The sequence below is a fragment of the Petaurus breviceps genome, unplaced genomic scaffold (assembly GCF_028583685.1).
Source record: "Petaurus breviceps papuanus isolate PSGF00001 unplaced genomic scaffold, PetGlider_PUasm1.0 76, whole genome shotgun sequence".
NCBI lineage: Eukaryota > Metazoa > Chordata > Mammalia > Diprotodontia > Petauridae > Petaurus > Petaurus breviceps.
In genome coordinates, this window is record NW_027186473.1 from 50,936,222 (window position 1) to 50,948,129 (window position 11,908).

The following is an 11,908-nucleotide window of genomic DNA, read 5'->3' on the forward strand; positions in this document are numbered from 1 at the left end:
AATCCTAATAAAGTTTTCACCCAATCTCCTCCTTTCCACATATAGCAATCAATTAACAATTTTAAGTTTTAGCATTTAAACAGTAAAGTAACTTAGGTAACAATTTTCATAAGTGATAGCCAAATTGTTTTAGTTGTAATCTCCTTTTAACTACAGGTAAAGATGTAAATAACTGATTTCCTATATATCATATATAAACATTATAAAACATTAAGTGATATAACTGTTTTTACACAAACTTTTTCTCTATCTTTTAGTTTCAACAAAATTCAGATTAAAATTTGCTTATCTAACACTATTTTTGGCTTAAAATGATCCCTTGATTTTTTTTTTAAGCAATTGGGGTTAAGTAACTTGCTCAAGGTTACACGGCCAGTTATTTCTGGGTGTAGTGCTAAGTATCTGAGCCCAGATTCGATCCCCAGGTCATCCTGACACTGGGGCCAGTTCTCTTACTTGCTGAGCCACCTGGCCACCCCTAAGCAATTGGGGTTAAGTAACTTGCTCAAGGTTACATGGCCAGGTGTTTCTGGGTGGGTTCTAAGTGTCTGAGCCCAGATTCGATCCCCAGATCATCCTGACACTGGGGCCGGTGCTCTTACTCGCTGTGCAACCTGACCGCCCTAATCCCTTGATTTTTAAAATAAGAGAATGTTTACTACTATTTAAAAAGACCATAACAATACAATGACATCATGACATTAATTGTATTTCCAAATCATCACTTGCAAAAATTATAGATAGAAAATTTATCTTATCTAGTGCAGAGATTTTTTTCCTCTCCTCACAGTTGCAGAGCCTGATTGTGTATTTAGGGGTTTTGAATGGAGAGGTTCATTTACTTGCTTAAAGGTGTGGGCTTCAGTGCCCTGGGGCTTTTGCTAGTGGGGTCTTTGATAAACTTGTTATGCTTTCTCCAGTCAGATTGGGACAGTAACTTAAAGTTACTATTGCTCTTTAGCACTCTCTATCCAGAGACTTTAATAAAATTTTGTAAAATGTTTTCAGCTGATTTAACTTTTACTTCTGTAAACTTTATTTATATGTCCACTCCTTAAAAACTTCTTTGATAGCTTTGACTTCTCCAGCAAAAGTGACTTTTTGGGGAGTGGTACCTACTCCCTTATCTCACTACTAGAGAACCCAAAAAACCTCACTTTTCTTATCAAATCTTAGAAAATATCCCAATTTGTCTAAATGACAAATAATAAAATGAATTCTGACTTACCTTTAGCATCCAATTAGGATTGATACTTTTTACTTTTTACATGAATTCAATTGACTTAGAGTTTCATTCTGACACACAGTGAGGCAGGAAATGCTTGTTCATATACCCCTTTGATCTGAGGGAAAAAAATCCCTTATTATTTCTTATCACCTTCTCCTCACTCCACTTGGCCAGACTGGAATGAAGAAGAGGAGATTTTCAAGCTTTTAAAAATCTTAAAACTCCTGTTAACACCTTTTAATGAAAATAGTTTATGCCTGCTACTTTTTTCTAAACTCTATGACTTAATATAACCATCATATAATCTATAAAATAAAATATTTTTCTTTTCTCCTTTTCTCTCCTTAGGAAGGGGGAGGCAAAGAGATAAGAGCATTCCAAGAAAAGTCCAACTCCATATTCAACCATACAGGGTGTTAGATTACTCACTCACTCTTTCACACAGAGATACATAAACAAAACAGGCAGATAAAGAAAATGACAGGAAGAGTGCACTCAGAAATTGTTAAAGATTGTTTGCAGAAATCAGACATTATGCTTGGTCCTAGGTAAAACTCACTTGATCATTTTCTTTTTATCTGTTTCCAAGAAAGACAACTGTATCACAGTGAATGGCTCGAGCCACCCCTGGCACTTTCATTTCTGATGTCAAACATATTGTAAATATAATCCATAGAAAAAAGGCAGAAATGGGGAAATGCTGGAGTCCCTCCTCCATAAGCCTCTTACTCCTCTGTCTCCCTGCTGTAGCACCTTTTACTATGTGGCAAATTGTGAAGTCTATGCTCCGGACTTCTCCAGAATGGGTCTTATCAAAAGAAGTTATTTGCTTCCCTAGGACCTTCCACTTGGCAAGCTCATAACATCCTACTTCAGGGGTCCATGGTGAAACATTATGTGCCAAGTCAATGAATTTTCTGATGTCTTTAAGCTTCACAGTTGCTCCTTATTTCTTTATGCATTTATATATAGCTCTAACATAAATTTCTCTGTCCCCTGGTCTCAGTATGTGTATGTGTGGGCCCATGATTACTCACTGATTGAGTTCTGCCAGTTCCAGTCACCATGCCCTAATTCCTTGAAAAACCCTCCTGGAACCTCTGGAAGCAGAGGTGTTTGTACCTTGAGTGTCTTGGGGTGCACTGTTATGATCCTGGGGTCTTCTGAAACCCCACCCAGGCCCCATGTTGGGCGCCAGCTTTAAGCAGCCACTAACCTTTCTAACCCAAGGGCCAGCCTCAGGTTATGATCTCAGGAGGGAATGAAGAGAGGAGAAACGAGAGAGGATTAACTTGTAATTTATTGGCATACATGCTTAGGGAAGAAAACTAGCTCCTAAATAACTAAAAGTGATCATGATTCAAGCATGATCACCTCATGCACAGGGAGAGTGAACCAATGGGGGGGGGGGGGGGCGCGAATCAGTCACATCAGTTGCTGCTCAACAAGTGGGTGGTCTTGTGGGAGAAATACTTGTGAGTGGGCAACTGGACTGTGACCCTCAGAATTTCCTTATCTCCAGTGAGGAGCAGTCTTGGAACCAAGAGGCCCCAAGACAGTTCCTAAATTCCCATGGTACAAAAAGTGCCTTGAACTCACATTGACCTGTCAACTTATTCAACCATTTTGAGAATATGGAATTATGCCCAAAGAGTTATTACACTACCTATACCCTTTGACCCAACAATACTACTACTTGTTCTATTTCCAAAGATAATTAGGGAAAAAGGAAAAAAACTAATATGTTCTAAATGTTTCTAACAGCTCTTCTTGTGGTGGTAAAAAACTGAAAATTGCAGGGATGCCCATCCATTGGGGAATGGCTGAATAAGTTGTGGTATATGATTATGATGGAATACTACTGCACTATAGGTAATGATGAACTCAATGATTTTAGAAAAATGTAGAAAGACTTGCAAGAAATAATGAAGAGTGAAATTAGTAGAACCAAGAGAACATTATATACAGTGTCAACAATATTGTTTTAAGAACAGCTTTGAGTGAATAAGTTATTTTGACCAATATAAAGACCCAAATTAACTATAAAGGACATATGAAGAAAGATGCTATCTGTATCCAGAGAAAGAACTGAGAAATTGAAGCATGTATAGAATAATTTTAAATATATTACACACATATACACACATACATACTATATAAGTATATAATATATAATATGTACATATATTTGCACATATTTGTAGCCATCTCCAGGGCAGAGGGTGGGGAGGAGGGAAAGGAAAAAACAGAAATTTACATGATAACTTTTTTGTATATTTGAAAAGAACAGCAAGTTGTGTATAGAAGATTTGCAGTTTTGTGTGTAATTATCTTTTTATTGTACTATATTATGGAAATTCTTGTCTTATCCCATAAATTAAAATTAAAAGGGGGAATATTAAAAAAGAAAAATAAAAAAGGAAAATAAGTATCATGCCAAAGGCAATGGAAAGTTACATGGTGGGTATGAGTAGCAGAAGTCTTCCTTTCCATTCCCTTTCTGGTTGGCATCTTCAATATCCATGTCAATGACTATCAATTCCCATGATGTTTTTATTCTACTTTTTTAATCCTTAACTTGACTATGGAATTGAAAGAATGTTTAAGTTTTCAGATGACACTAAATTAGACAAGGTGCTAGAAGTATCTTGGTACTTAACATAACAAGGATAAAATAAATATTGAAAAGAGATTAATTTAGGCTTGTTGTAACAATTACTAATATTGGAAGTTATCCCAAAGTGAAATTGATTGCTTTAGGAGGTAGTAGGTTTCCATTGACTTGGAGTCTTCAAGAAAAAACTGGATGACCCCACTTTTCAGGTATCATATCAATCCTCATTCAGGTATAGGTAAGACTTTATATATATATATATATATATATATATATATATAATAGCCTCTGAGGTCCCTTCAACCCTGAAGTTCTGTGATTCTTCTCCACAAAAATGTTAACAAGCATTTGTTAAGTTCTTCCTATGTGCCAGGTATCATGTGAGACACCAAAGATATAAGTACAAAGAATAAACTAATTCCTACGCATGAGGAGATTACATTCTAATTATGAGCATATTATATGCATATATTGAGGATATTCATGATGATGTGATAAGGGAATTAGCAGGGTTTGAAGTCCATTCTCTTTAGCAGGTTACATCTTCACAATCCCACAACTGACTGAAAATATAGAAAATATAAGCTCTCTCTGTTTATAATTTGTGGATTTACAAAATTAAAAATCAATCAGTAGAAGAGAGTGTGGTCTTAGAGACTCTTTCCCAACAAGCTGTCTCCCTAACCAGAGGTGACAAACTCAAAGCCTCCTCTGTGTAAGCTGAATTAGATTAAAATGTAGTTACTATGGGACTTTAATATGCAGAAGTATGAATAAAAAATAAATACATAAACATATGTGGTTTTCCGAGTCAGTATTCAGTCCACAGGGATCCATATATATGGTTTAGTGGCCCTGTTTCTATCTGAGTTTGACATTACTATACTAATGGACAAGCCAAGCTGTAGCAGAGATGAGGACTCTGTTAATGGCTGCATTTGGTGGTTTGAGAAAACTCCTAGGAATATTATAGCCAGGTCCAGAATTCCCAGATCAAGGAGAAAATATTACAAACAGCCAGGAAGAAACTATTTGAATACTGTGGAAACACAGGATAACACAGGATCTGGCAGCTTCAACACTGAGGGATCAAAGGGCTTGGAATATGTTATTCCAGAGGTCAAAGGACCTGGGTTTAAAAACAAGAATCACCTACCCAGAAAAACTGAGTATCATGTTCCAGGGGAAAATATGGTCATTCAATGGAATAGAGGACTTTCAAGCATTATTAATGATAAAACCAGAGTTGAATAGAAAATTTGACATTCAGATACAAGAAGCAAGAGAAGCATGAGAAGGTAAACAGGGAAAAGAAATCATAAGGAACTTATCAAAGTTGAACTACTCATATTCCTAGATGGAAAAATGATAATTGTAACTTATGAAACTTTTCTCAATATGATAATAGTTGAAGGGAATAGAAATGTATATATGTGTGTGTATACATATATATGTCTATGTAGGAGGGTATATGGGCATATGAATGCATATGTGAGAATGTGTACATATGTGTACATGTATACAGAGAGTACAGGACCAGTTGAATAGGAAGGGATGATACTTAAAAGGTGAAATTAAGAGGTGAGAGAGGAATATGAGAGGAGATGGGGAGAGATAAAATGGGGTAAATTATCTGATATAAAATTGTTACAATGGAGGTCGGGAGCAGGAAGGCAAAAGGGAATGAGTCAACCCTTTTCTCAATGAATTTGGCTTAGTGAGGGAATCACATACACACTAAATAGGGTATCTCATCTTGCAGGAGAGTAGAGGGGAAGGGGATGAGAGGGGTGATGATGGAAGGTTGTGGGGGAGGGAAGTTGGAAGCACCCACTTTTGAAAAGGGACAACATCAAAGTAGAGAATAGAACAAATGGGGGTGGGATGGAATGGAGGGAAATATAGTCAGTCTATCACAATATATCCACTAAGGAAATGTTTTGCATGGCTACACAGGTACAGCCTATGTTGAATTGCTCGTCTTCCCAGTAAGGATGGGTGACAAAGGAGGTAGGAAAGGAATCTGGAATTCAAAGGTTTAAAATCAAATATTTAAAAAATACATATTCTTCTTCTTCTTATTATTATTTTACATGTAACTGGGAAATAAGATATACAGGCACTGGGGCATAGAGATCCACCATGCCCTACTGGAAAGTCTGAAGGGGCATGGAGGAAGACATAGCAGAGAGAAGATTAGGGGAGGGGATATTCAGTGGGATTGCTGTTATTGGGTGGTGGGTAGGGGAAAAATGGGGAGAAAATTTGTAACTCAAAATCTTGTGGAAATGAATGTTTGATATAAAATTTAATTTAATTTAATTTTAAAAAGAAATAAAAGATGTAGCGGTAAAGAGGGAAATGTCCCAGGAGAAAAGCTATTTCCTTACTGGTGAAGTGTTACAGGTATCCAAATATGCAAACCAGGTTAATTTTTTCCCAGCATGTCCTTACTTTCATCCACTGGCTTCCTGCTCCAATGATTCATCATAACATGGGAATGTATAATGGTAAAGTAATTTGAATCTGAAGACTCCTTTTTGTATTGGCAAGTAAGCAGGTACTTAGCACTTAGTAACTAATCAAACCCCTGTGAAAGAAACAGAAGGTATGAACTCCTGTCTCCTGTTGCTGATGTAACAGGAAGGGGTTGGCTGAAAGAGGAAGCTAATGCTGTGTGTATATAAGAAAAGCCCCAGAGAGGCACAGTAAGAATTTCTTGGGATGAGAATCTGGAGGCACAGCAACTACAGAAGAGAGAATTAAGAACCGAGCCAGAATTTCCTGAGAACTTGTGGTGGTGTAGCTTCTTCTGAACAGGAGCACAGGAGCCCAAGAGCCCCCTCCCCCCAGGCTGGATAAGGTGATTCTGACTTTTTTGAAAGTGCTGCAGAAGACTGAGGAAGCATGACCAGGATGGTAAGACTTTGTCTGTGGCTTGACTGAGCCCTGAATTCCTGGGAACAGAAATTGTGAAGGATTTAAGATGGATTGTACCCTGTGAACTTCAGTGTGGAGCATAACTTACATGGAGAGCTGGACAAGGAACTGGGAGCTGTCTGCCTTTGAATCCTGGTGACTGGTGGATTCAGGTAGGAGTTGCCTGCCTGAGTCAAGATGAAAATTCTTCTTCATGGGTACTGAGTAGTGATGAAATTGTAGTTTACTAGTGACCTAGGGGTGGAAGTTCTGTATATTTTCTAGTGATTGTAGTTCGTGATTAATGATACTTAGTAATTGATCTCTGAATAAGTGACTGATTGAGTTAATTTAGTAAGCCCCATGAGTGGAAGACTTTGATTATTGTACTTTGAGATGATTGTTCTTTGTTCTAAATATGGTGACCACTTTGGTGAAAACTATGTGGCCATTTTAATGATAAGCTGTTGTGAATACTATATTGTGATTTTTCTGTGATAAGTTGTAATATTTTGAATGCTGTACCTTAGTTTTCTGTGAATGTTTTGCTTTGATTTGTTATGGAATAAATAGAGTGTTCACTATACTGTATAATGTAATGGTAAAGTAGTTTGAATTTGAAGGCCCCTTTTTGTATTGGCAAGTAAGCAGGTACTTAGCACCTTGTTTCAAGTTAACACCTTGTTTAAGCTATTTAATTAACACAGAAGTAGTAAATACCTGGGGAATAAGTTGCTTATGTAACAGGAAGGGGCAGAACAGGGAGCAGCTATACTGTATATGAGGAGCACCAGCAGCACAGTCAGAATTTTCTCTCAGTGAGCATCTGGAGGCTGCAACTTCTGCTGAGACCTTTCTTCTGGAAACGTCTGCTGAGACCTTTCCTTTGGGAATTTCTGCTAAGAACTTCCAAGAACCAGGCTGAGGAGCTACCATGAGTGAGAAAGGAGTATCCTGGCTTGAGGTAATCTATTCTGAAGCCTTCATAATGTGGGTGTTCACTGCATTAACCATTAACCATTTGTATCAACTTCATGGCTACTGTAATGACTAGCTTTCTGACTCTGGGACTCAGCTTTCTGCTTCTGGGACTTGGTTTTATGGTATTTGAATAAAGGCTTTGGTTCTTTCCTCTATGTGGTAAGTATGATACATTTTGTATGCTATACCAGCATATTCATAACCACCATGGGTGTTGTGAATATTGCATTATTGTTGCATTATGATCCTGAGTTTTGAAGGCCATGTCAGCAGAGTACAAGTTCTAGCAAGTCCTGCCATGCTAGAGATGGACTGAGTAGAGCTTAGTAACAAAATCTGTGCCTGCCATCAGAGAACCAAGCCACCTAATCTAAAAGAGGGTCACCATGTGATGAATGCTTTAAGCTACAACCCATGAAATAATCAACTGCAGCCAAAATCAGTTCAGAGATAACCCCTTGAATGAAAATATTGCTCTTTGAAATATTTTTACATCATTGTTTTTCTGCCTCTGTCCCTCTCAATTTTTGTTTTTTGGTAGTGGGGAAAGGACTGATAACTTTCTGAAGGCAAATTATTTTTATGGGGGTGGGGGGAAGAGGGAGAGGAGAAGGAAGAAAGACCAGAAAAACAAATTGAAGCATCAAGAGTGCAGGGATTAGGCCATATCCAGAGGCAGTTTGGCCACAGAGGCAGCTAGGTGGTATTAGACTTATGTTAGGAAGTGTTAGACTTGGGTCACAAAGACCTGAGTTCTAATCCTACCTCAAAGAACTAGCTGTATAGCCTCAGGATAACTTGGTTAACTGAGTTTCAGTTACCTCCTCTGTAAAACGGGGGTAATAACAGCACCTACATCTCAGGGCTGCTGAAGATTAAATGAGATAAATATATAGAATTCTCTGTAAATCTTAAAGCACTATGTGAGTTAGTAGACAGAAAGCTGAACTTGGGGTCAGGAAAATCATAATACAGATTCAGAAATAAAAGGAACCTTAGAAATCACCAAATCTATTACTCCCATTTTACTTGGGGCAAAGAGAGGTTAAGTGATATATTTCCAGAATCACAGCTGGTACATGTTTGAGGCAGAATTTGAACCCATATCCTCTTGACTCAAAGTCTTGTAGCACTGTCTTACCGTGTTTCCCCGATAATAAGACCTATCCCAAAAATAAGCCCTCCCCTTACTGTGTAAGATTCCTCTAAAATAAGCCCTCCCCCGAAAATAAGCCCTATTGAGATTGCTACTGTAGTGAAGGTGATCCCCTGTGCTACACGCTACATTACGGCACCCTCTGTATGCACCGTTGTCCCCCCCCCCCCGTGAAATGCACGCCGCGCTCCGAACTGCATCCAATCAGAGCTGCAGCAGTGAGTGCGTCATCCTGTTCTTCCCCAGTGATTTGCTTGCTGGCGCCATTGAGAGCAGTGCCACGGAGGAGAGCTAAGGCAGGACAACATAAGCCCTCCCCTGAAAATAAGCCCTCTGGTGTTTTTCTTTCCAAAAAAATTAATAAGACAGTGTCTTATTATCGGGGAAACACGGTACTACCACCAGCACAACCACCATCTCTCATTCCCCTTCCCCTACCTAGATGACTTTGGCACATGACGTAACTGCTCTGAATCTCATCCTGTGCTTTGTTAAATGAAGATGTCTATAGCACTGACTTCACAGGGTTGTTTGCTAGGTTCAAACCTTAAAGTTTTATGCTTTAAAGCATTATAGGGTGTCCCAAGAGTCTTGGTAAAGTCTTAACTTTAATAGCATAAAATAACTCTAAGAATTTTGGAACACCTTGAATAAAATGTCAGTTATTGTTATGATTACCTCTGCTGAAGAAGTCAAATTTAAGCAAAGTAGTATATGGCTTATATAAGACACGTGTGTCACAGCAGAGAATAAATACACTGCAGGAGGACAACCTGGTATTTGAAGAAATAAGAGGGTGGTGTAAGAATCCATTTCCTTAACCCTCTCAAAAGTACCATATATTCCTCAAGGGTGGTTGTGACCCCTAATCTGAAAATCCATTCCATTTTAATCACATTTAATTTTTAAAACTTAACATTTGTAAACAAGTCTGTAGTTTTCATGCTTACTCTTATGAAATATGCAATTATTCAACCTGAGAAGAACAAGCCACCTTGTAGTGGATATATCTGCCAGGTATTTTATCCCTACTCTTTCTCTAATCTGCTAAAGAAATTTGGACATATTAATAAATTTCCCTACATATACTTTAGTGCATCTACATGCTAAAATATGATAGAAAATGATGGTAAGAAATGTAAAGTACTTTGAACTTATTTAGAAAAATGCAGTGTGTTTGAGGGTGGATATGAAGAAGTGATGGGCAGAAGATTCTGCATCTGTGGTTTCATGTGTGTAGAACTGTCAGCAGTTTTTAGTCTCAGAAAGTTTCCTGAAGCACTTGGAGCTTAAGTGACTTGCCCAAGATTACACAGCTAGTAAGTTTATCAGAGGCAAGACATAAACCCAGTTCTTTCTGATTCCAAAATTGCCCCTACTGGACCATAGATGGTACACCATATTGGCCCATGCTGTACCATCAGTATGCAACATTAAATGAACACAAGTGCTCTAGAAAATCTCCCATTCATATTACCCTCCTTGCTTGAATATTTTGCAAGGTGGAGAATCAAAACAAAGGCATAGAATTTTTTTCCACTCCAACGGAACAAAATAATTTGTCATGTGGAGCATAAACACTGTATAAATATTTCAAAGGCTTCAATTATATTATAGTAAGGGAAAAGAGAAAAGACTGACTTACCCTAGTAGTATATGTGTTTAATATGGTTTATTAGTTAGTGGGCAAATGGGTAGATTGGATAGCTTACTTGTTAAAGACACCAGAAGAGACAATGAAGTGTCAAGTAAGAGATCTAAAATTTTGGAAAGAAAGTATGGAAACCCAATTCTAGAAGCAGATAGCTAGACCAAAAGAAGTTTCATCTTCTCTGAAGCCCATCGGGTTTTTTTTTTCTAGTCTACTTTTAAATCTATCTTGTTATGTGTATGTATATATGTGTGTGTATGTGTGTGTGTTTATGTATATATGTATGTATAGAAAGAGAAGTTGGGGTCAGAAATGGACAAGTTGGGCCCAGAAATAACAAGGAGGAAAACAGGTTGATCACCTTCAAGAAACTACAAAGCTCCTTTAATTATCTCAAACTTCTCCCAGAAACCAAGCCACATCTTTTAAATAACAATATTCTACCAGTGCTTTTCCCTAGCTGTAAGGCATAGAACAGTATAGTCTCTGAAGAATTAGAAAACAGTGTACACAACAAATACAAATACATGACAAGGGAGGAAGGGAATGAATCTGGAATTCAAAGTTTTAAAATCAAATGTTTAATATATATATATACATATATATATATATATATTCTATTATTAATACTATTTTACCTGTAATTGGGAAATAAGATATACAGGCACTGGGGCATAGAGATCCACCATGCCCTACTGGAGAAGTCGAAGGGGGTATGGGAGAAGATATGGGAGAAAACAGATTGGAGGAGGGGATATCCTGTGGGACTGCTATTTTGGGGCAGTGGGTAGGGGAAAAATGGGGAAAAAATGTGTAACTGAAAATCTTGCGGAAATGAATGATGTAAACCAGAAGTTAATAAAGCATTTGGGGAAAAAAACAAATAGAAATACACCCTGTAAAAAGAAAAGAACCTTGAAGAAGAATTGTAATAAAGCATGTCATTGTCGACCTGAATAAGTGAAAAAGAATATGGGCTGGTAACATGGAAAAAGTCAGAGATAACAGGCCAATAGCCTGAGAGAGCCTTGGAATCTGCAAAATGTCAGAAGAAGGTGAGAATGTCCCCAGCATGTTTGTTATTACCCACACCCCCATGGATAAGAGTCCCATAGGGTCTGCAAACCTGGATGGGTTGTAGTCCAAATGGCTAGAGGAAAAATCCATATCAATCAATTCAGAGAGAGAGAGAGAGAGAGAGAGAGAGAGAGAGAGAGAGAGAGAGAGAGAGAGAGAGAGAGAGAGAGAGAGAGAGAGAGAGAGAGAGAGAGACAGAGAGAGAGACAGAGAGACAGAGAGAGGGAGAGAGAGAGAGAGAGAGAGAGAGAGACAGAGAGACAGAGAGAGAGGGAGAGACAG